We start from the raw sequence: 25,047 nt of genomic DNA, 5'->3' as shown, positions 1-25,047 counted from the left end.
CTATTACCCCCTGCCTGGATTCCTCCCCTCGTAGCGGATGTCGACTGGTGGGGATGCTCCAGTTCCATTACCACAACACAACACAACAGAACACAACAGAACACAACACAACACAACAGCTTATGGCATCACTACCACAACACAAAGGTTTATGGAAAAGGATTCTGGAATCTTTAATGTAGTTCTTCACAGGACATTCCCATTCCATAAAACATTTACACACATCCTTGTTTGGGATGTATGCCATGGAGCTGTATGATGAGTTCCACTGTCATTCAGTGACTAGCCTTAAACTACAGTATTACTCCCCCCCCCCACACACACACGCTCTCTTATATTCGTAGCGGCTTACGGGAATGTTCCACTACCACAACACAGAGGTTCATGGGAAAGGCTTCTGGAATCTGGATCTAGTTCCTCAGGTCATTCCATAGAACCCTCACACACTTTGTTGATATGTATGATATGGAGCAATTGCATGGGATTAGTTCCACTGTCATTCACTTCCCAGCTGTAGACCCTTGACGCACGCTGTTCCAATAGTGGAATGATGTCACTGAAAAACTTAACCACCATAGCACTATATTATGCGGTATGACAGTGCACATGGCGTTAAGTAATATACTACGACTTGGTCCTTGCCCTTCTGGTAACAGAAAATGTATAACAGGGGGCGTGTCTTACAGGGTTAAACCATTGCCCCCCACCCGTTCCCTGCTACACGCCATTACCACAACACAACACACAGGTTTATGACATCACTACCACAACACAAATGTTTAGGGATCTTGTTCTTTTACAGTAGAACTCCCATCTTGTTGAACCCTCACGCACATCATTTATGATAGATGTATGCTATGCCATTCTATGTGATTAGTTTCGCTGTCATTGAGTGCCAAGCCTTAAACTATGAGGCCTGCCTACCTCCCACCCGTTGTCCTCTGCTTGCAGCGGCTGTCCACTGGATGGGATGGGTAGTGTCATTATCACAGCACAACACACAGGTGTATGACACCACTGTCATAACACAAAGCTTTATGTATCTTGTTCTTGCGGTAGCCTACTTGATGTACGTAGAGCGTTCAGATTTTAGGAGAACCCACATAGCATCAAACATTATTACACTGTTATTGCTTTGGCTTTTTGTTTCAGTAATGGTGATTAACTACTATATGTAGGCACATTAGACAGGTCATCAGCTGGGAAAATTAGGCCTTTCGTCCTACCGCACTTTTCTCTGTGGATTACTGACCAGAAGGCCTATTGGAAGAAATTAAAACATGGGGCCACGTCAATTTTTGCTCAGAATTCAATATGGCCGCCATTTTCCAAAATGACTTGTTTTCATGCATTATTACATTGTACTATAAGGTGATATTCATGAACGATGAATTACTTTCAGCACTATTCTGTCCTATTTCCTTACATACATGTTTACAAAGGTTGACTAAACTAAAACAAATGAAAATAAAGTTGGCCACCTTGCAATATCCAAAGGAAAGTGCTGAAAATAATGATTGAAATGCACATAGAGTCTATGGCTGGTAAAATTAGGCCTATTGTCCTGTCAGGGTTTTCACAGTGGTTTACAGACCAGAAGGCCTATTGAAAAAGATTCACCAGCTGGTTGCCATCTCAAATGTGCTCCAAAATTCAAAATGTTCTCTGTTTTTCAGAATGGCAGACTTTCATACATTTTTCTCAATACTGTAAGGCCATCATTATCAATAAAGACAACCTATTTTCTGTTAAATTCTGTCCTATCTCCTATCTACAGACGTGAGTACAAAGGTTGGCAACAGAATGATGTAAATATATATCTTGCCCCTTTGAAATATCCTAAGGATTGTTGTCAGAAAATGATTGAATTACACATACACAGTTGACTGCTGAAAAAAGGCTATTGACCTGCCAAACTTTTCACATTACATTACTGACCAAAAGTTTTTCAGGCCTACATTTTTTTGCATAAAGCAAGGGTGAGTGTGCGTGCGTGTGTGCCCGCGCGTATCCCCCACTCATCTTTCCCCTGCTCTACAGTGTCTTTCCCCCACACACTATTCTGCCTCCCACACACTGTTCTGCCCCACCCATCTCCCCACACACTACTCTGCCCCCCACCCCTCACTCATCCCCCCCATGCCACTCTGCCCCCCCCCCCCACCCTCACTCACCCCCAATGACTCATTATGCTCCCACCCCCCCACAAAATACTCACCCACCCCCATCCAATGTGAAAAGTTTGGCAGGTCAAACCCCCCCCCCCCCCCCCCCCCCCGACTGACTGAACTTACTCCCCCCACACAAACACACACACTATTCTGCCCCCCTGAACCCCCCACACTATTCCCCCCACCACCTCCCTCATCCTCCCCACACACACTATTCTGCCCCCCCACCCTCTAATTCCACCCGACTCATTACCCCCACCCCCCACTCTGCCCCCCTACCCCTGCTCACCCCCTCATTCGTCCCCCCCACTCCTCCACATCATTCGGTCACCCCTACCCCCCACCTTTACCCCACCCCCCCACCCACCCCCCCCCCCCCCCCCCCCCCCCCCCCCCCCCCCCCCCCCCCCCCCCCCCCCACCCCAACACACCCCCCTGGTCTACTGTGTCTATGTCAGTGTGAGAAGCACACTAGCCACACACACTTGAGAAAAGCGCACTCAGGCACACACACACACACAAATGCACGCACACACACACACACAAACGCATGCACACACACACACACACACACACACACACACACACACACCACACACACACACACACACACACACACACAACACACACACACACACACACACACACACACACACACACACACACACACACACACACACACACACACACACACACACACACACACACACACACAAACACAAACACACACACACTTTATTGATAATGATGGCCTTACAGTATTGAAAAAAATGTAAGAAAGTCTGCCATTCTGAAAAATATTTTGAAATTAGAAAAAGATTAAAAGATTTTGAATTTTGGAGCACATTTGAGATGGCAACCAGCTGGTGAATCTTTTCCAATAGGGCTTCTGGTCTGTAAACAACTGTGAAACCCCTGACAGGACAATAGGCCTCATTTTCCCAGCCATAGACTATCTATGTGCATTTCAATCATTATTTTCAGCACTTTCCTTTGGATATTGCAAGGTGGCCAACTTTATTTTCATTTGTTTTAGTTTAGTCAACCTTTGTAAACATGTATGTAAGGAAATAGGACAGAATAGTGCTGAAAGTAATTCATCGTTCATGAATATCACCTTAAAGTACAATGTAATAATGCATGAAAACAAGTCATTTTGGAAAATGGCGGCCATATTGAATTCTGAGCAAAAATTGACGTGGCCCCATGTTTTAATTTCTTCCAATAGGCCTTCTGGTCAGTAATCCACAGAGAAAAGTGCGGTAGGACGAAAGGCCTAATTTTCCCAGCTGATGACCTGTCTACATAGGCAAGTCCCTGTGTGTGATCTTGAATCTTTGATTGCCTTGGTCATGTGCAATTTCTATCATATTGTGTTGTGGTTTTAGAAAGAGTAGAACTCTGTTGTCAATTATGGAACATGGGAAATTGGGCAATTTTTGGGCAATTTTAAGGTGCCGTTTTCATGGCTTAAAAATTGGAAATACACAGGTTAACAGCTAACAGCTAACATAATTCCATAATTTGGTTACAACAGTATTATCACTTTTATGGTTAGTTGCATTTGCTGTCCTCTAGATTTCTAGCAATAGGCTATTGCCGGACAAACTATTAATGGAAAATCTATCAATATTAATGAATTAAGAAAATATTCTTTGTAAGTATAAAAGGGGGGCCACTCCCTGCTGAAAAGCTAGGGGAACCAACCACTGCATCAACTGAACAAAACATGACTCCTTCCCACTGTAACTGCTGAGAGCATATGGGCAATACTATATTTACCCATGTTCCCTACAGGCTGTGGGGGAAAGTGTGAGTTTGTCGCTTCCCGTGAGAGGAAGTTGGCACGTTGGTAGGGAGGAAGTGTTTTCCGCTGATAAAGCCATCAGCCAAGCCCTATTGTTACTGTGGAGAAAAAAACCCTCAGAAACACTGCAGTCAGTAGAGCTGTGTTGTGGACACTTACTCTAAAATCCCTTTTAATTTGATCTATTTTTAAGCACCTGAGGCTGAATAGAAAGCTTTTGTGTTTGTTTACTGTTTGGATATGGTTTTAGATGTACACCAGGTCTGGCATTGTGATTATAGCCAGGTCCAAGAATCCACCCAGCCAAACTCTTGAGTCTGACACTAGTTTACTACCGTCTTTGATTAAATCTCTGTCAGCATCTAAAGCTATCTATATAAAGCTATTTTTGATACACGTCTTTGTCATTCCATGTTTATATGCAGTACTGTGGCCTATGTTGTATGTAACTGATGTAAGACTTTAGTAGGTGATTCTGATGTTCTGTTTTGAGCTTGTTTTTTTTTCTTTCGAAGCACACCCAGATCAAAGGGATCAGTTCAGTCAACTTCAGTGAAGTGTAAATAGACTATGCTGGTGTCAAAGTAAAAACTAAGCGTAAATTCATGTGCAACAGTAGCACATGATATTACATAGCTGTTACACTGTTTACCCCACTGTACCTAATGAGATAGCTAGACTGTGTTGTTATTGAAAAACACTAAAAGCCTAACAAGCACCCACCACAAACTTTGATCCAACCCAGCGCAGAGTTAGCTGATTGTAAGACAAGCACAGAGGTCTACTGGTCACTCAGATAAGTACAATCACAAACTAGAGGACAATTTATAAGGGGTGTCTTCACTTTGCTTGTGTAAAAACTTGAGAAAGGCCATACGGGCCGAAACGTTGTTTTCTTAATAAATTGCAGCACGATGGACAAGAGTGTGCGGTATCTTCTTCTAAAAAACTCAGATAAGTAACCTGTGTTGGAAGGACACTGTGTTTATTTTTTTTTACGTTTACTTTTACTGAAGGATTTAGAAGCACAGTGGACTATAGTAGTGGAGCTACACCTGTCCTCTCAAGCACAAGACACTTACAGTCTGCGGCCTAAACAGTATATGTAATATTTCAATTTCAATGGATTATCTCGTTTTCAAGGGGGTCCAACAATACATGATATGCCCTTTTTTGAAAAATAACATAAAATACATAATACATAATAAAGTGGTTCTTAACTGGAATAGTCTTAGGACTCACGCTTTTCCATGGTCCTTATGTTGTGAGTGACCCAATATTTTCAAATAATTATCAAAAATATATCCATTCATTTGATTGTATGCATCAGCATTTGTATTTTATGGTTACATACAACATATCAACTAGTGGAGAGGAATATTAACCATGTTTCACTCTCTCTTTCACTCTAACATCACAGTCATTCAATACTGCATATTTGTTTAAATTTTGTGGGGAAAGCATCAATACATTTTTTTTATGCCACAGCTCTGCGACCCACCCAAAACCCCTCCACGACCCACTTTTGGGTCCTGACCCACCAGTTAAGAAATACTGGTTTAATGTAAAAAAATCCATATAACTTGACTGATGCTTGTTTCTGTCAAAGGACAGAGATGATTTGTTTTACTGTGCAGGCTGTCGGTGTAATAGAGGATGAATGGTTGAGGGGAGAGGCTTCATATCGTTATGATCATCCCAAGGGCAGGGAATTTAACAGACCATTTAATATGGCAGTTTTGTAGCATGGCATCATGTGCGTCTTGCGTTCAAGACTTGGGAAACCCCAATGATTTGTCTCAGATCACTTTACAATACATTACGTTTCATTATATTACACTTGGCTGACACTTTTTTTTGTCCAAAGCGACTTACAATTATGTACAGGGTATTGGTTACAGTCCCTGGAGCAATGTGGGGTTAGGTGCCTTGCTCGATGGGACTTCAGCTATGGATGGAGGAGGTATGGGTGGATTTTGAACCTGCAACCCTCTGATCTGAAGACCACCCCTCTGACCAAACCATTAGGCCACTGCTGCTTCCTTTAGTCAAGGTCAAGTTTATTTATCAGTCCCTCCAGGATTTTGCACTGGGATTTTGTGATTTTTGCGGTCAAAATGTCTGATTTTGTGGCGGCATTTTCTCATTTTTTGCAAAGATTTTGCGGCATTTTCTCATTTTTTGCAAAGATTTTGCACCCCTTTCTGGGGTTTTTTGGTAACTGAAAACCACAATCAGTCTAAGCAGGCTTAAGACAAAAGAGAGAGAGATTCAGAAACACTTCCTATATAATAGAATAATAAAATATTGTCAAAAACTGCCAGAGCGTCTTATAAGCCAGTGCGTCCAATGTGTAAAAAAATCATGGCCGCGACACTCATAAATCTCTGTCGATATTTTAGAACGACTTCGGAGGAAAACAGGACTGCGCGTTATGAAAAAATACTTGTGGGTAGGATATAATGAAGAGCGTCGCGGGGTACAGTAGCCAGGCTGTAGGCTATGCAAGCGTTACAATGTCACCTGTTGGAAGATGCGTCTCTCTCTCTCTCTCTCTCTCTCTCTCTCTCTCTCGCTCGTATTGCAAGCCGTTACATAGGCCTATTATTTCCTTGATGCAAAGTTGTGATGGCATAGTCCTACACGCTCTCGTTGACATGGTTGTGTGCATGTTGCATGGATTCGCAAGATTTTATTGCAATAACACCGTGAACGCGTGGAAGGGTCGTTCACTTCCTATCTCGGTGTCCTTGACTGAAACAAGTTGCAAAACTCCAAACTTCCGAATCCTTTGCGATCGGCACTACAGTGATTGTTATCAGAAGGCTTGTGCCTACGCATAGACATAGACCCTTAAATTACAAACATTAGCGAACATTGAAAAAAGATCAGACAACGACCGTCGGGTAGCATGCTCATGAAAGCGACAGGGGAGAGTGGAGAAGTTGCGCAAAAATGTAACGTAAGATGTTTGCTACTGTGCGACAGCACCGCCACTATTTCATGACTGCATACACTTCTTCGTCATGGATAAATGGGCAACAATACTTTTTCCAGCCAGGATTGCACTGAAAAGTAGGCCTGCGTGTATGTGTGAGGGAGGGGAGGAGAGAGACGCGGTGCAGCTGAGATGAGGGTCGCGACTTCCGAAATAGCAGGCAATTCTTTTTCAATGTTTCAGTGACATATTAACAAAAATGCTTCCTATTGGTTTTCGTCTCCGGTGGTATTGTAGTCACATTTTTATTTTTTTGACAAAAATATAAATCAATAAACTCCACAGAATGTTGAAGGGGACAAAGGGGAAAATTTGCGGGGAATATGCGGCTTTACAGGAATTACGTGGCATCGTGAAATTATGCGGAATATCATTGAATTTGCATGAATCCACGCGATCGCTTAATCGCGAAAAACTGGAGGGACTGACTTAATATACCACAATTCATACACCATCAGCTCAATGTGCTTCACAGAAATAAAATAAAAAACCATGAAAACACAGAAGATATAACAAGAATATAGTGTAGGGTAAACAGCTGTTGGCAAGAGGTAGTACAGCCACAGGGGGCCCTCGTTACGGTTGCCCACTCTTCCCAAGGACAGGGCACTTAGTATGATCTATTAACAGTCTACTCTTACCCCCCACCCCCACCCCCACACACACACACACACACACAATCACGTCCCACCCCCACCCCCGAAGACCCAAGGGTCCCTGAGCAGAAGGCAGGGCCACTGACAGCCCAGGACAAACTTATCTGAAAGAGCCCCTCACCCAAAACGCGCAATCTAATACTGTAGTGCCCCCTCTCTCCCTGGGCCAGGGACAAGTAACCTTTTTGTCCCCCTACCTGCAGAAGGAGGTCACCTGGAAAGACTTCATGTGTGCAAATTGTTAGGCAAAAACCTGCCAGCTGTTTAAGAAGACAGTTGAATCTCTTCTCATCTCCCAGTGTGTGTGTTTAGGAACCAAGAGGAGTTAACATGGACCCTGACATAGATTAGCTGTTACCAGAAAGGCAATGACCAAGTCGTTATATATTACTAAAGGGAAAGGACCTGTGCACTCTCATAGTGGTGTAATATGAAGTGTTCACCTAGTCATCAGCTTTGGTGTATAGTGTGTGCTAGTTTGTGCAGTTCTGTGTTTCTTGTTTGTTTTTGTTTTTGTTTTTGTTTTTGTTTGTCTGTTGCTCTCTATAATGCCTGTCTGTGTCTCATGTTTGGTGCCAGTGTTTGTACTGCAAAAACAATTGCCCCATGGGGACAATAAAGGTATACTACTTCTACTACTAATACTATATGGTATGAAGTTTTCTCAGTGACGATTACAGTGTTCCACTGGTGGAGCGGCATGCATTAAAGGGCTACAATGAGAGATAGGCGAACATGATGTGTTATCATCTCCTGCTCAGAATTGGGTTTTTTTTGGGCTTTTATGCCTTTATTTGAGATAGGTCAGTGAAGATGGTGACAGGAAAGCAGTGGGCTAGAGAGATGGGGGAGGATCAGGAAATGACCTCGTGCCAGAAGCGCACTCGGGTCCCCGGCGTAACAGCATGGTGCCCAAACCGTTTGATCTATGGCCAAGACCATTTACTACAGCACAACAGCATTTGATGTTTAGTTTAGTTGAGTAGAGTGACAAGGTGTGAGTTTGTGTTGGTGTTTGTGTTACAAGAACCAGCAAGTTATACAGCAGACGTATTTTCAGCCATTATTTCTTCAAGCCAGGCGTGACCTTTCGGAGTCCATTATCGATTCATTTGTGTATTAATCAATGTCTGTGTGTGTTGAAACACTGGAGTTTCCTTGCGGTTTTCCTCTGTGGAGTCTCCCCTTCTTACACTACTAGGCATTCATCTATCTGTCTTCCGTTAATCAGTCTTCCTCCTGCTTGGAGCATGGCTTCACAATAGCATCCAGGCAGCGGGGTAAGATTACTGCTCTCAAGGCAGGAGGGCCTGTTGCCATACCTCATCATTAAGGGGGGGGGTTCAGGGCCACTGTCAAAGGGGGGACTACCGGGTCACTTGTCCTGGGCCCAGGGCCCACAGTTGGGTTCCCATTGCGTTGTTGTATGTACTGGGTGGAGGGACTTTTGAGTTGATTTGTCTCGGGCCTGAAATAAGCAGTCAGCGACCTTGAGGTGGGGGTATTGAAGCCATGTGACGCGGCGCATCTTGTTAAATAATTCATGATTGGCTGTCGGGTTGGTAACCGATACCCAATGAGAGTCATTGATTTGGCCTGGTAGCGGATCAGGTGGATGTGTGATCCTGTGATCCGAGACTGCACACGCACACACACACACACACACACACACACACACACACACACACACACACACACACACACACACACACACACACACACACACACACACACACACACACACACACACACACACACACGACTGGGATGACTCGCCGCGGGATTGTATTGGATGGCCAGCCAGCCACTCCCACCAGCCAGTCAATGAAGTGTCGACTGATGTGGAGTATGCATTTCCTGATGTGGAGTATGCATTTCCTGTTTAGGATGACCAGGGGTGCGTTCCAATATGCAACCTTGCGTCCTCCACTTGTGCGTGTGGCCTCGCACCAGGAAGTATTACGTCATGATTACATCACTGACAACAGCATTATATTTCAATATCTCGCAAAAGCTCAATTGTAAAGTCATTTTCTCATTTGCAATTGGGATGGTGAATGAAAAACAGTCCCCCAAAAATTGTTGTGGCTAGGCTGACAGCTGGGAAAGTTTATTGTTTTCTCCACGGAGGCGGGACTAGGAGGGGGGACGAGGCCACAAGCACAAGTGGAGGACGGGAGTGTGCATATTGGAATGCACCCTTTGTGTGTGTTGAACAGAGCCATAATGGTAAATAGTATTTATTTATATAGCGCCTTTCCACTCCTTCTAGCACTCAAAAGCGCTTTACATTGTATGCCTTACATTCACCCATTTTACACACCGGTGGCAGTGGCTGCCACTCAGGGTATCATCCTGCCACCAGGAGTAACTTGGGGTTAAGTATCTTGCCCAAGGACACATCGATGGGGTCAGGCAGAGTGGGGCTCGAACCTGCAACCTTCTGCTTGCCGTACGGCTCCCCACCACCGCCCCATAATGCACCCTGCTCCACCAGTAGCTCGCCGTAATAGCCATTGAAAAGTTGAAAACTACCATAGCACTAGACTACTACTATGACATAACACAGGGCCTTTAGTAATGCACTATGACTGGGTCATTGCCATTCTGGGGTGCATTTCTCTAAATTCTAAAGTTGCTTACTACATTAGCTACTTTGTTGTTCCCATTGCATTTTCCCATTGGCCACTACAGAAGTTGCTAACAGGCTAACAACTTCTCTTTTGAGAAATGCAACCCTGGTAAGTAGAAGTGGAAGTACTGTTACACATGTAATCAGGGCCACTGACAGCCTTTGCCTGGCCCAGGACAAAGTCATCTGAAAGGGCCCCCACATCAAATACGTATATGTAATGAATACCCAATTTTGGGCCCCGTCTCTCCCTGGGACCGGGACAACTGACCCCTTTGTCCCCCTCTGTCAGCTTCCCTGGATGTAATTGCTACACCAGTAGTATGATACTATGTAGTTGCATCCCATGTACTATCATACTACTAGTGTTTAATCACATATGTAAGAGTACTTCTACTTCTACTTTATGCAACTCTGCAATATACTAATAGTGTTGTTACAAATATGGAACAGCACTTGTAGTTTACTCTACTTTATCCATCTCTGATGTTGGGGGTGGGAGGGGGTGCGTTTGATGGTAGCCAGGTGGTTGGAGGAGAAGGTTGAAGAGTTTTCCCATCTCTCTATATTTATTTTCGATATCTGCTTTATGACTCTGCCTCTCTCCCTCTCACTCTCCCTGTCTGCCTGTCTCTTTGTGTGTGTGTGTTTGTGTGTATGTGTATGTGTTGCTCTCTGTCTGTCTGTCTGTGCCTTTGTCTGTCTGCCTATCTGTGTGTCCTTGTGTGTGTGTGTGTGATAACATCTCTTGCCATAGTGTATGTGTCGCTGTCTGTCTGTCTGTCTGTCTGTCTGTCTGTCTCTCTCTCTCTCTCTCTCTCTCTCTCTCTCTCTCTCTCTCTCTCTCTGTCTCTCTCTAAATCAGAGTGGATTAAGATATGTGTGTTAGTTGCTCCTCCTGCTGTTTCCAGTATGGCCACTGTGTGGAGAAGTGGTGTTTAGTCCTGGCGTGTGTGCAGGCCGGCCCAGGGGGGCAAGAGGGTCAGTTGTCCCAGGCCTAGGGAGAATGACCATTACAGTGTTCCGCTGGTGGAACGGCGTGCATTATGGGGCTACAGACATATTTGGAGTACTACTGTGTACGGAGTATTTGCTGTGTTATGAGTGGGAACTTCAATACACATGTTTGAAATCCATATTAGGAAAGGCTAGAGTGCAACAGTCCATGGGCCACCTCTATGTCGGAGTGTTCTAGAAGGCCTAGTTCTAGAATTAGTTTCCGAGAAGGTACACTAATCTGGGGCAATTGTAATCCATCCATATCTACAGTACATTGTGTGGGACTAGCAATGTTCAAATATTCAGAGTGGTCTTGAGACTGGAGCATCACAAGGATGACCCCTGAGCCAGTAGGATTAGGAACACTGCGTGTCAATAGGTTGAAAAGGTCGGTCACTGTGCCTCATTCGCTGTATAGTGAGGTATTCTGAATGAGATAGTCGACTGAATGTAAATAATGGAAAGCAATATAATATGTAGTGGTCAAAGCTGACCTACTTAGCTAATTGGGTCAACACAACTAAACAGCATGATGTTGACTTAAACTATACCTAAGTCTCTATACCATATGGTCACCCTTTTTAATAAGCGCTATGTCTTCACATTATTATCTTGTAAGGAAGATGGATCTATAGCTAACTGCTGGATTCTCTCCCCACCATATGATTCGGGTTTATTCATTAGATAATGCATAATAGCCACCACTTCAAAAACGAATTTATTAATATATATATATATATTTTTAATATATATATAAATCAGTATATTTGGTCTGTTTCCATAAGTATATGAGTTTTATAAATTATTTTAAAAATGCACTTTTAATGATGAAATGTGTATTTATTCAGAAAATAGTTGTTTTTGGAACAAAAAAGATATAACAGAAAGTGGAGATACAAGGTTTCTGAAGGTCAGTGTCAATATGTAGTTTTTGTCATTTTTAAGGCTTTTTAGGCCTTTATTGTGACATGACAATTACAGAGGGACAGGAAATAACAGAGAGAGAGAGAGAGAGAGAGAGAGAGAGAGAGAGAGAGAGAGAGAGAGAGAGAGAGAGAGAGAGAGAGAGAGAAAGATGGGGAAGGTTTGGCAAATGACACGGAATCGAACCCGTGTCACCGGTGTAGTAACCCAGTACCATACGGTTAGGCCACGGCAGGGTCAGTGACGATATGTAGTTGACAGGAACCTTTCCTGGAAACCTCATTCCATGCTCCTCTACCACTTCCCTGTGGCATTTGTATGATTGTATGATTGATTATAGAACATAAGGTGTGTGTGTGTGTGTGTGTGTGTGTGTGTGTGTGTGTGTGTGTGTGTGTGTGTGTGTGTGTGTGTGTGTGTGTGTGTGTGTGTGTGTGTGTGTGTGTGTGTGTGTGTGTGTGTGTGTGTGTGTTTGTATGTGTGTGTATGGGTGTGTGTGCGTGCATGTCCGTGTGCGTGTGCGTGTGCGTGCTGGTGTGTATGCGCACGCATGTGTGTGTGTGCCCGCATGTCTGTGTGTGTGTGTATGTGTGCATCCGTGCATTTGTGTGTGTGTTTCAATTCAGTAACATTTCTCATGAGAAGTTGAATGTCACATATCCATGAAAGTGTGTGTGCGCGTGCGCATGCGCGCGTGCGTGCGTGCGTGTGTGTGTGTGTGTGTGTGTGTGTGTGTGTGTGTAACCTGACATTTAGAAATTCTACTTGAGACCTCAGTGTTATGTGTGTTAAGCAAACAGATCTTCCACAGGTGTCTCTATACTGTCTGTCTGTATGTCTTTGTTTGTTTTGTCTGCCTGTCTGCCCCCCCCCCTCTGTCTGTCTGTCTGTCTCTCTGTCTCTCTCTCTCTCTCTCTCTCTCTCTCTCTCTCTCTCTCTCTCTCTCTCTCTCTCTCTCTCTTTCTCTCTCTCGTGTGTGTGTGTGTGTGTCTTTCTGTCTGTCTGTTTGTCTTACATTAATCTCATACTGTCTTACATTACATTGCAGTACATTGCATTACATTGCAACTTTGTATCAAAGACATAGTCATAGCATACACAACACCTGTACTTGTGTGTCTGTCTGTCTCTCTCTGTCTCTGTCTCTGTCTCTGTCTATGTCTATGTCTCCGTCTCTCTTTCTCTCTTTCTATCTCTCTCTCTCTCTCTCTCTCTCTCTCTCTCTCTCTCTCTCTCTCTTTCTCTAATGTGACTACAGTACATAACAAAATGTATGTTGGTTTTTGTTCAGTAGAACGTTCAGATTTGGCTTGTGAAGCGCCTCTTTCGTCCTAGTCATTTTAGTCGACTAGGACTAGTTGTTAACCAACCCCTGGGAAACTACGTACAGTAGACACTTGACGGGGGGCGCTGTGGCGCAGCGCGCTAAGCCCCCCACATTTGGGCTCACAAACCCACGGGGACCCAGGTTCGAGTCCGGCCTTGGTCATTTCCCGATCCTCCCCCGTCTCTCTGTCCCACTCGCTTCCTGTCTCCATCTCACACTGTCCTGTCAAATAAAGGCATAAAAGCCCTTAAAAAACAATTAAAAAAACATTCTTTTTTAAAAACAGTAGACACTTGATAGCACTTGACTACTTCAATGTGGCGGTCGGTGTGTTGGCTTTTGCCAAGTAAATAGTTCTGTCCCAGGGCCTCTGGAGTGTAGGATTGCTAATGGGACTGCATGGGGATTTGGTCTAAATGGTTTTAAGGGTGTGTCCATGCGTCTCCAGGATCCTTCCTTAAGCCAGCCACGGGGGCACTGCTTGCAGTCAGTGTTGCCAGATTGGGCGGTTTCCCGCCCAATTGGGCTACTTAGGATTGCCGTCTGCGGGAAAAAAAGGATTTTGGAGAGAGAAAAACGCCCAATTTTTGGGCATAGAAATCAATTGAATTGGGTCGGATTTAGTGCTTCCAGGAGGGTTTTGACAATTGTTTGGACTAGAAATCATCAGCCTCATCTGGCAACCCTGCTAGCAGTGGCTTGCAGATGGTAATGTTATACCACAGAGCATGGGTGTGTAATTTTAGGTGTGGATGTGTGGGGACATGCCCATAACTCTTTTGAGATAAATCTACGTAACTTGTCCCCACCCTTTTATTACAAATATAATGCAAAAACAGCATACCCGGACAATTTGTCAATTGAAATGTCCCCACTAATTTTCAAGTAAAACCTACATCGTTGCCACAGACAAACAGAGTTGTATGAAGTAGAAGTAAAATCGTTCCCACAAATGTAAATGCAACAGAAGTGGAATGACATTACATGTTTTCAACTCTGTAATATCATGCTACGAGTGTTGTACTTAAGGATGTGCGCCAAAGGAGAGTTGGTATTGTTTTTATTAGTCAGTTGACTAATAAATTGTCACCATTGTCACCAGTGGAGACCAAAGGCCTTTTTCTTTATGACGGATAAATCCCTTACTGTAGATTTCTGTCATAGTCATTGAAAAGTGAACTAACATAGTACTATGGCATTACACAGGGCCTTTAGGAATGCCTTTTTAGTAGTTTATTTTAGTGTCCTTTTTTTGGGGGGGGGGGGGGGGGGTTCAACTTTATTTTGACAGGAAAGTGAAGAGTGGGACAGGAAATGAGTGGGAGAGAGAAGGATGGGGAAAGATCGGGAATGACCCGGGTCAGTGCCAATAGTCCAATGCCCAGCCGACTAAGCCGTGACTGGGCCTATAGCACTGTGTCTTAATGGGATATGCCACTATTTTGGGGCTTAATACAGTTAAAATCGTTGGCCAGGGTTTATAAAGGTGGTAAAGTGTCTTTATTTTTCACATAAGCCGTTGTCTTGCTTTAAGACAAGTTAAAAGAGGGAATATGTCGCTAAGCTAGTGAAAGTCAATGGATCCGTGTAGCATTGTAGCATGCTTACGGGTTAATGACTCCTTGTTTGTGTTCTGGCTTGTCTCGTGCAGGTGGAGTCGAGGGACACCTTGAACAGCATAGCGCTGAAGTTCGACACCACGCCCAATGAACTGGTGCAGCTCAACAAGCTCTTCTCCAGAGCAGTCGTGCCAGGGAAGGTAAGCACTACTGTCAATGCACTCCGCAATAACGCACCATCACACACACACACACACACACATGCACACACACATTGATAAACACACACACACACACTCTCTCACACACACACACACGCATACTCACACACATGCTGCACACATACACATAGACACACACACACACACACACACACACGTGCACACACACACACAGGTGCACACACACACACACACCACACACATGCTGCACACACACACACAGACACACACACACGCACACACACACGTGCACACACACACACACACACACACAGTCCTTCCCAACAGTGCGCGCACGCACACACACACACACACACACACACACACACACACACACACACACACACACACACACACACACACACACACACACACACACACACACACACACACACACACACAGACAAAACTCACAGCTTGTCCCTCAGGCCAAGTACCTTGCAAGCCCAGCGTGCATATTTCCCCGAAAACCCAGACCAGTGTTTAAACTGAAATACAATTAAGGCACGATCGAATTTCTTTGCCGGGAGATTATCCAAGTAATGAGCTTTTAAACATGAATTATAAATGTATAATATATGTAATGTTGGAAGAAAGTGTGCACAGTGCATTGTCAGGCGTGGAGCGAGAGTTAATATTGATCCTGCAATAGAGAGCCGATTATGGTGATGGGTAGCGGCTAGATTGTTGTATATTTAAAGAGTCTGTAAAGGGTTATGTGAAGGGGATTTGGAGAAGACACATAAGCGCATAGAGATACACACACACACACGCACATGCAAACACACACGCACACACACACACACACACACAAATGTGCGTGCGCACACATAAACGCACGTGCACGCGCACACACACACACACACACACACACACACACACACACACACACACAGACAGACAGACACACGCGTACACACATACACACACACACACACACACACACACACACACACACACACACACACACACACACATGTGCACACACGTGCACACACACGTGCACACACACGTGTACACACACACACTCACAGTAGGCGTAAAAGAAAGAAGGCCTACCAAAACTTCCATATTTCTGGGTTGTTAGCACATGATTACAGGCACCCTGCTGGGGCAGATCCAGACTGTATTGTATCTGGCTGCAGCCACCACACAGTGTGTGTGTGTGTGTGTCTGTGTGTCTATGTGTCTGTGTGTGTCTGTGTGTGTGTGTCGGTGTGTGTGTGTCTCTCTCTCTGTCTGTCTGTTTGTCTCTGTGTGTCTGTGTGTTTGTTTCCGTTTGTGTTTGTCCACTGGCAATCCCATGTGTGTGTTTCTGCCGACTGTACATACTGTATATTTGGGCCGCTGACAGCTTTTGCTGGGCCCAGGACAAAGTCATCTGAAAGGGCCCCCTATCCAATACATTCAATGAAATTTGGATCCAATTCTGGGCCCCCTATCTCCCTGGGCCCGGGACAAGGTAGCCCTTTGTTCCCCCTGTCGGCGGGCCTGACTGTATTTCAGTGCGCTCTGATAGCAGCATCTGTGCCTGGGGAGCATTTTTGGACGTTTCTCTCCTTCTCCCTCTCATTTTCTTCATCCTTTTCTTTTCTGTGTCTCCGGACCCCACTGGGAAAGACACAGATTGTGTGTGTGTGTGTGTGTGTGTGTGTGTGTGTGTGTGTGTGTGTGTGTGTGTGTGTGTGTGTGTGTGTGTGTGTGTGTGTGTGTGTGTGTGTGTGTGTGTGTGTGTGTTTTGTGTGTGTAGTGTATGTGTGTATGTGTGTGTGTGTGTGTGTGTGTGTGTGTGTGTGTGTGTGTGTGTGTGTGTGTGTGTGTGTGTGTAGTGTAGTCGTCTGTTCTCTTTTCACGTTCTGTTTGGCACACAGACGTCATCTTCCCAGGATGCTCTCTGGACCCTGTGTCAGTCATATTGCATGTCCTGTGTGTGTGTGTGTGTGTGTGTGTGTGTGTGTGTGTGTGTGTGTGTGTGTGTGTGTGTGTGCCCTGTATGTGTGTTCTTGGTCATATGGCATCTCCTCAGAATGTGTGTGTGTGTGTGTGTGTGTGTGTGTGTGTGTGTGTGTGTGTGTGTGTGTGTGTGAGAGTGTGTGTGTGTGTGTGTGTGTGTGCACGCGCGCGTGTGCGAGTGTGCGTTCTGTTTGGTCGTATGCCATATTCTTAGTGCTGAGAGGGATGATCTCATTCGACTGTGGAAGGTGAATCACACCAGTCTTTTCCCTGTTAGACACCCGCCACCTTCTGTGCGGCGGTTGTGAATAAAACTGTGTGTGTGTGTGTGTGTGTGTGTGTGTGTGTGTGTGTGTGTGTGTGTGTGTGTGTGTGTGTGTGTGTGTGTGTGTGTGTGTGTGTGTGTGTGTGTGTGTGTGTGTGTGTGTGTGTATTTCTATGTATGTGTACTGGCATTCATACACATTTTTGTGTGAATGTGTCCAGTGGCGGAATAATTAAACACAGGGCCCTCGGGCAAAACACTGATAGGGGCCCCCCATACAGCCGACCAAGGTCCCCACCATCAATACAGGAGGGCCCTGGGCCCCGGTTGCAAATGCCCTGCTTGCCCTGCCCATAGCCCCCCTGAATGTGTCTGTACACGCCCCTTTCTCTTACTATTTACACTTCACTATTTACTGGTTATTTTTAGTCTCCTGCTGTCTCCTGCACTATATAAATATAATGTCTGCGTGCATGTTACCTTCTGTTCACGATGTAAATTATATAATGTGGGCAGCCATGGCTCAATGGTTAGAGTGCTGGTCTTTAGATCAGAGGGTTGCAGGTTCAAATACCGCCGTCACCAGCAATTTCATCCATGGCTGAAGCAAGGCACCTCACCCCGCATTGCTCCAGGGACTGTAGCCAATACCCTGTAGCTAAATAACAGTAAGTCGCTTTGGATAAAAAAGTGTCAGCTAAGTGTAATGTTCTAAATTCTGTTCACTATGTAAATACTGTATAAAGTCTGCGTGTGTGTTCCCTTCTGTTCAGCTTCGGTCTGTCTTTAAAGTAAATACTTACACATACTTGAAAATTCTTCTACAATAATAGTTAACCCATTTTGACCGGGACATGCACCTGTGTTGTTTTACCTTTGGTTTAGATTTGATTAGCAATGGGGATGAAGTTGAGATGGAGATACCTGATGATAGATAGAGGTCAGTGGATGCGAGTGATGTTTGAAGATGAGCAGGAAAACGTGCCATTTATGCCGTCTAATATGCTAGTTGTGAGTTTATCGGCTTCCAAGATATAGTGTAAACTGTCTCCCTCGTGCGAAGATATCGTACAAAATAAAGCCAGGTGTCAAATCTGCCAAATGAAGCAACACCACTTCAAGTGTCCTCCCACTTCTTTATAGAAGAGTTGTGGATGAGAATCGTGACTGAAACAAATGTAAGACATATGCGGAATAATCTTGACGTGCATCTCAATCTATCACGAAATGCTGCGGTAAAGTTAGTTTGGTAAGCTATTGGCAACCTGTGATGATGACATAAGTAGCCTATAATGATGATGTCTGTCAGTCAGTCAGTCACACAAAACAAATTAGCAAATTTTAATAAAAGTTCCAATGAAAGTCAAAGGCCTAAGCTATCTTTTTTTTAATAATATAGCTGCAAGCAGCAATGCGGGGCCAAGCAGTAAACTTGCCAGACTCGCCACGGCAACAGAAGGAACTGCAGCGCCCCCTTTGGTCCAAATTGCGCCGATGTTGGTGTGCATTCCTTGGAGGGGAGTGTGATCCCGTAAACCAAGTTTAGTTTGAATCCGTTGAAGAGCTGCCGAGATATGAGCTCACTTCCTGTTACCTGTTGGTGGCGCTAGAGAGTTTGAGCTTGGGGTCTGGAATTTTTTGTGGGAGGTCATGGGATGGACTAGAATGTGTGCAAAAAATCCTAACAGAAATTGACGAACGGTTGCTGAGATATGACCTCACTTCCTGTTTTGCCACCTTTATGACAATTTTGATTGGCTGTCACCGGCAAACGACAAGAGGTGTCCAAAATTCTTTGAATAACCTAAAGCATATCAGTCCCAAGATGAAGTGTACCCTTTTGTAGGGCATTCTGACCAAAATTGTGGGACAAGTAGCATTTTTATTGAATTTCACAAAATCCAAAATGGCGGACTTTTTTCTTCCAATTGACATGAAGTCATATAGTGCGTTGGATTTGGCTTGGCCCAAGGATTCTAGTGATAGTATTATTTTCAAAATTAGGCATACGGTGTAAAAGCTACAGGCAAAAATGTAGCTAAAAATTTGACCTGTTGGTGGCGCTACAGAGTTTGAGCTGGGGGTCTGATTTTTTTCCTTGTAGGTCGTGGGATGGACATCTATGTGTGTACAAAATTCTAGTCAGAACCGACAAACGGTTGCTGGCATATGACCTCACTTCCTGTTTCGCCACTTTTACGACAATTTTGATTGGCTGTCACGGCTAAACGATAAAAGATATCCAATATTCCTTGAGACCCCATGTGTAACTCAGTCCAGAGATACTATTTACCGAATTTCGGGCAAAATGGTCAAAAATTGCGGAAAAAATAGCATTTTTATTTAATTTCATAAAATACAAATTGGCGGGAAAACTATCCGGCCGAAAATGACGTCATAGGGTGTGTTGGATTCGTCTTGGCCCAAGGATTCCAGAGATACCAAGTTTATGAAAATTGGCCCAGCGGTTCAAAAGTTACAAGCAGAAATGTACCTGTAACTTTGACCTGTTGGTGGCGCTAGAGTATTGGGGCTCGTGACCTATAACTCGCTGTGGGTGATGTTGATGCTGCCTCAAATATGTGTGCCAATTTACAGAATTTTCCTATGTACGGTTCTATGGCCTGCCATAGACTTACAGTGAATTGTACAAAATTCAAAATGGCGGAATTTCCCTTCTGCGTTGACATAACGTCATATAGTGCGTTGGATTCGGCTTAGCCCAAGGATTCTAGTGATAATAGTATATTTTACATCGTGCATATGGTATAAAAGCTACAGGCAAAAATGTAGCTAAAAATTTGACCTGCTGGTGGCGCTACAGAGTTTGAGCTGGGGATCTGATTTTTTTTTTCATTAGGTCATGGGATGGACATCTATGTGTGTACAAAATCCTAGCCGAAACCGTCAAACGGTTGCTGAGATATGACCTCACTTCCTGTTTCGCCACTTTTACGACAATTTTGATTGACTGTCACGGCTAAACGATAAAAGATATCCAATATTCCTTGAGACCCCATGTGTAGCTCAGTCCAGAGATACTATATACCGAGTTTCGGGCGAATTGGTCAAAAATTGCGGAAAAAATAGCTTTTTTATTGAATTTCACAAAATTCAAAATGGCGTTAACATTATCCTGGCGGAAAGTACGTCATGCGTTAGATCCGTCTTGGCCCAAGGATTCCAGGGATACCAGGTTTGTCAAAATTGGACCTGCGGTTCAAAAGTTACAAGCAGAAATGTACCTGCAACTTTGACCTGCTGGTGGCGCTAGAGTGTTGGGGCTGGGGACCTATAAATCGCTGTGGGTGATGCTGAGTCTGCCCCGAATGAGTGTGCCAATTTACAGCATTTTCCTACCTACGGTTCTATGGGCTGCCATAGACTTGCTAAGGAGAGGAAAGAGGTGACATAATAATAATCGTAAGAATACCAGCTAACACTATAGGGGCCTTCGCCAGCTTCGCTGCTTGGCCCCTAAAAATCTAATATCTCAGTCTGCTTCAAAAACTTAGAAATGAAGGTTTAAGTAAGTGTTGACAATTTTGTTCAATTTTTCTGAGAGTCAATGCTCAGGTTTTAGGAGCCTTTTTTAGAATGCACCTTCAGGTCAAAATGGGTTAATTAAGGTGTCTTTTTTCCCTCAAAATCGTTAAAAATGCTTCGCTTATACTCACCTAAGGACCTGAGGACACAGGTCAATATAATCACCTAATCACTCAGCTCCTCTGTGTCCATCCTTCTCTTTCTTCCTCCCTCAACTTACTTCAAAGTGTTAAAACGTGTGTTGACCTAAGAACCCATGGACAAAGGCCCTCTGTGTCAGTTTTTCTTTTTCAGGTTGCTTTACCTAAAATACCTAAGCATACTGAAAATGCTTCCAATATACAGCAGTCACCTAACGACTATTTTTAATTTTCTGTGTGAATATTTTTTATTTTCTGTCTGCCTCAACAGGCTGTTCTTCACTTGTACTGTGCTTAAGGACGTGAGGACACAGTCAGTCCCTGTAGTGAATGTTGCCCCCTCCGCTGCCATTTTCCCTTTTCTGCTGGCCTCAAAAAACTTTAAAATGCTTCACTAGTAGGATTGTAGATCCCAAAATGTTCATTTATTATCAAATATTATCAAATTGTAATATTTTCCTTCTTTTATACGTCTTTTTTGGGGGGTTACACCTCTGCTCTGTAATGATGTAAAGTGTACACACTTACATAGGCATCATCGTTGAAACCATACACATCAGATTTCTATAAAATAAAACTATGGAAGAGTAAACCGTAAAAGTACATGAAGTACACTACATTACATTACATTACATTACATTACATTACAATTACATTGTATTTGGCAGACACTTTTTAACTAAACCGACGTACAATCGAGGACAGAATTATAGTCAACAACACTAGTAGATACAAAGTGCACAGGAAATATACAGGACATGTGCAACACTATTGCTCTTTCCTGTGGGAAGTACAGTATATCCACCATACACCTACCTACCGTATGTCACTGCCATTTCTGTGGCCAACATCCTTACTCTATTTGCTATATTATTTCTATACCTGTATCTTGTGTTTGTATTGGATTACATGTGGTACTGGACCTACGCATGCCCCAGGTAGCCATGCCAGGTGGTCTATGGCCAGTTTCAAGGATTAGCCATCATTTATTTTCCCATTTGAAACGTGTGACTTCTTACACTTTCTTTTACGTGTTCTTTATGGTATTGACTCTGAAGGGTATGTGTGCATGTGTGTGCGTGTATGTATGTGTGTGTGTGTGTGCGCGTGTGCGTGTGTGTGTGTGCGCGCGTGTGTGTGTTTGTGTGTGTGTGTGTGCCTGCGTGCCTGCATGCGTGCGTGTGTGTGTGTGTCCTGCAGATCCTGTACAGTATGTGCCAGATCCGGAGGATTATGATGTTGACTCTGGTTCTTGTGTATGTTCTACTGTAGGTGCCGTATGTGTAGGATATACTGTGATGGTGTTTTCTGTGGTTCTCTAGCCTATGTGTTCCTAATGCTGTTGACTCTGGTTCTTGTGTATGTTCTAAGTGTCGTATGTGTTGGATATACTGTGATGGTGTTGTCTGTGGTTCTCTAGCCTATGTGTTCCTAATGCTGTTGACTCTGGTTCTTGTGTATGTTCTAGGTGTCGTATGTGCTGGATATACTATGATGGTATTGATTGTGGTTCTCTACTGTATGTGTTCCTTATGGTGTTGGCTGGTTCTCTCTAAGTCCTTATACTATGTCACAGATCGTGCTGAATTTGGTTCCCTGGATCTCTCTATGTATTCGAGGTCCTGTATGTGCGGGATCAGGAGTATTATGATGTTGCAGAAGGTCTTCCTGTGTTTCTAATGGTGTTGGCTGTGGTTCTTTTTTTTTTTTTTAAGATATTTTAAAGGGCTTTTTGGGCATTTATTTTGGATAGGACAGTGAAGGTGCAACAGGAAGCGAGTGTGGAGAGAGACGGGGAAGGGTCGAGAAATGACCCCGGCTGGACTCGAACCTGGATCCCCATGGACATGCAAGCCCAAATGTGGGGGGCTTAGCTCGCTGCGCCACAGCGCCCCCCGTTGGCTATGGTTCTTGTCTGTGTTCCTAATGTGTTCTCTCTGTGTTGCAGGTGCTGTACGTTCCGGATCAGGAGTATGTGTCGAGTGCGGAGAGCTCCCCCTCCCTCAGCCCTGTCAGCCCCCACTCCCCCACCTCCTCTGAGGCCGACCTGGACAAGCTGCCCAAGGTAGGTGACCATGGAGATTATTGTTACCTGACACACACACACACACCTCTGTGTGGAGTAAATGTGTGTGTGTCTGTGTGTGTGTGTGTGTGTGTGTGTGTGTGTGTGTGTGTGTGTGTGTGTGTGTGTGTGTGTGTGTGTGTGTGTGTGTGTGTGTGTGTGTGTGTGTTTGTGTCTCTGTGTCTGTGTGTGTCTGTGTGTCTGTGTGCGCGCCTGTGCACAGCCACGTGTGCCCGCCGCAGGAGGTTGGACCAGGTATTGCAATGACCCTGTCTGTCTGTCTGTCTGTCTGCCTTTTTGTTTGCTTGCTTGTGTAGCCCTGTGAGAATTTGATATCCTTTAATAATAATTTAATAATAAATAGTTGGTATAATAAATACTTTCAATAAATACTGTTCATAATTAGAATAAATAAGTTCTAGTCTAAAAGGTTAAAATATTAAGAGCTTTGATAATGAGTGTTCATTACATTGAGTGTGTGGTGACGTCATGTTTAAAACGAGGATGTAATGTAATATGCATTGAGAGTTTCTTGAATGTATATTTTTGTTTGCTTAACTATTATTTTCTGAAGGATGCAAATGTCTGAAAGATGTTTATATTAATGTCAGAGATGTTTCTAAAGATGTATTATATTTCGTTATGTCTTAATTTCTGTAACCAATCAGAAGCTAGAGAGTTGAGAGGTCGCAGGAAGTGTAGTAGTTGAGACTTGGAGAAGAAGGAGAAACCGGAGAAACTGATGTGTGCGTGTGAAGCCGGATTCCGTGAAGATAAGTTAAAATGGAAATGTGTAACCCATGTATTTCTTACCAGTAGACATAGTAGTAACAGAAGTGAACAACGAGTGAGCTTATTTCGTTGCTACAATGACTTTGGGACTGTTAAAGAAGACCTACTGCCACTCGCGGTAAAAGTTCAGGCAGTCGCCATTCATGTTAATGTAAGCTTTCATTGTGAGTTAGCTTTGTCGTGTGCTTTCGAAAACGGACATTGTTCACCAGTCCGGAGAACAAGTTGTGTCGCGTGAGGAGCCAGAGGACATTGTCTAATCCACGGGAGAAGTTTACAGCCGTCGAGGACATCGTTTGGAGACAAAGGGTGTCGAGGTGCGGTGCAACACGCGTTGTGCATGCATGCAGCTCGTGGACGCTGCGCTGCGTGTGCTTGCTGGAGCAAGGAACCTTTTCTCTCATTCACCATCACGTCTCGGTTGCCGTCTACTCTGAGTAATTCTACGCACTCAAGCATCTCTACTTCTTCTAAGCGCTGACTTTGGGGTATTTTAGTAGTTTGCCGGCTTAAGTTTCCTTTTGTATTTTCTATTACTGAGTATTTTCAAGTGTATTACTGTGAAGGTATTTGAATGTGATATTTCTTGGTTTGAATAACTGAAAGGTATTTTGGTTTAAGCTGAACTAAGTGAATATATCTAAGGTTTATTTAAAGCTATACCCAAGGGGTAAAGGATATTTTTGGTTTATAACTAAAAGAGAGTGAACTATTTACAATTCATCTAAACTTAATTTATGTATGTGTGTGTTTTATGTGTGAATTTAAAGTAAAGTAACATTTATTTTAAAACTGACTGATTACTTATTAAAACCTAAGGTATAACCTAATAACTTATTAGTTATAAAGGACCTAGGGTAGCTAAACCCCTGTGTAATTCCCTGTAAGGAGCAAAGGGGCGCTACATAAAATTGGAGGCACTGCTGGGATTAGGTAAACCTATGGTTTTATTTTGTGCATTTAGTGTTAAATAGGCTACATTAAAGGTGCAC

General features: G+C 43.9%; 1 long non-coding RNA gene across 1 annotated transcript in view; it reads left to right on the top strand.

The window, feature by feature from the left end:
* Positions 1 to 23,227, top strand: part of LOC134443299 (uncharacterized) — a 26,314-nt gene extending 3,087 nt beyond the window's left edge. The window contains exons 2-3 of the long non-coding RNA XR_010033635.1: positions 15,166 to 15,273; positions 23,147 to 23,227. This is a non-coding gene — a long non-coding RNA (uncharacterized LOC134443299). The remainder of the gene's footprint in view (positions 1 to 15,165; positions 15,274 to 23,146) is intronic.
* The last annotated feature ends 1,820 nt before the right edge of the window (positions 23,228 to 25,047 follow it).

Source organism: Engraulis encrasicolus, unplaced genomic scaffold, assembly GCF_034702125.1.
Source record: "Engraulis encrasicolus isolate BLACKSEA-1 unplaced genomic scaffold, IST_EnEncr_1.0 scaffold_303_np1212, whole genome shotgun sequence".
Classification (NCBI taxonomy): Eukaryota; Metazoa; Chordata; class Actinopteri; order Clupeiformes; family Engraulidae; genus Engraulis; species Engraulis encrasicolus.
This window is presented reverse-complemented; position numbering and strand designations above follow the sequence as displayed.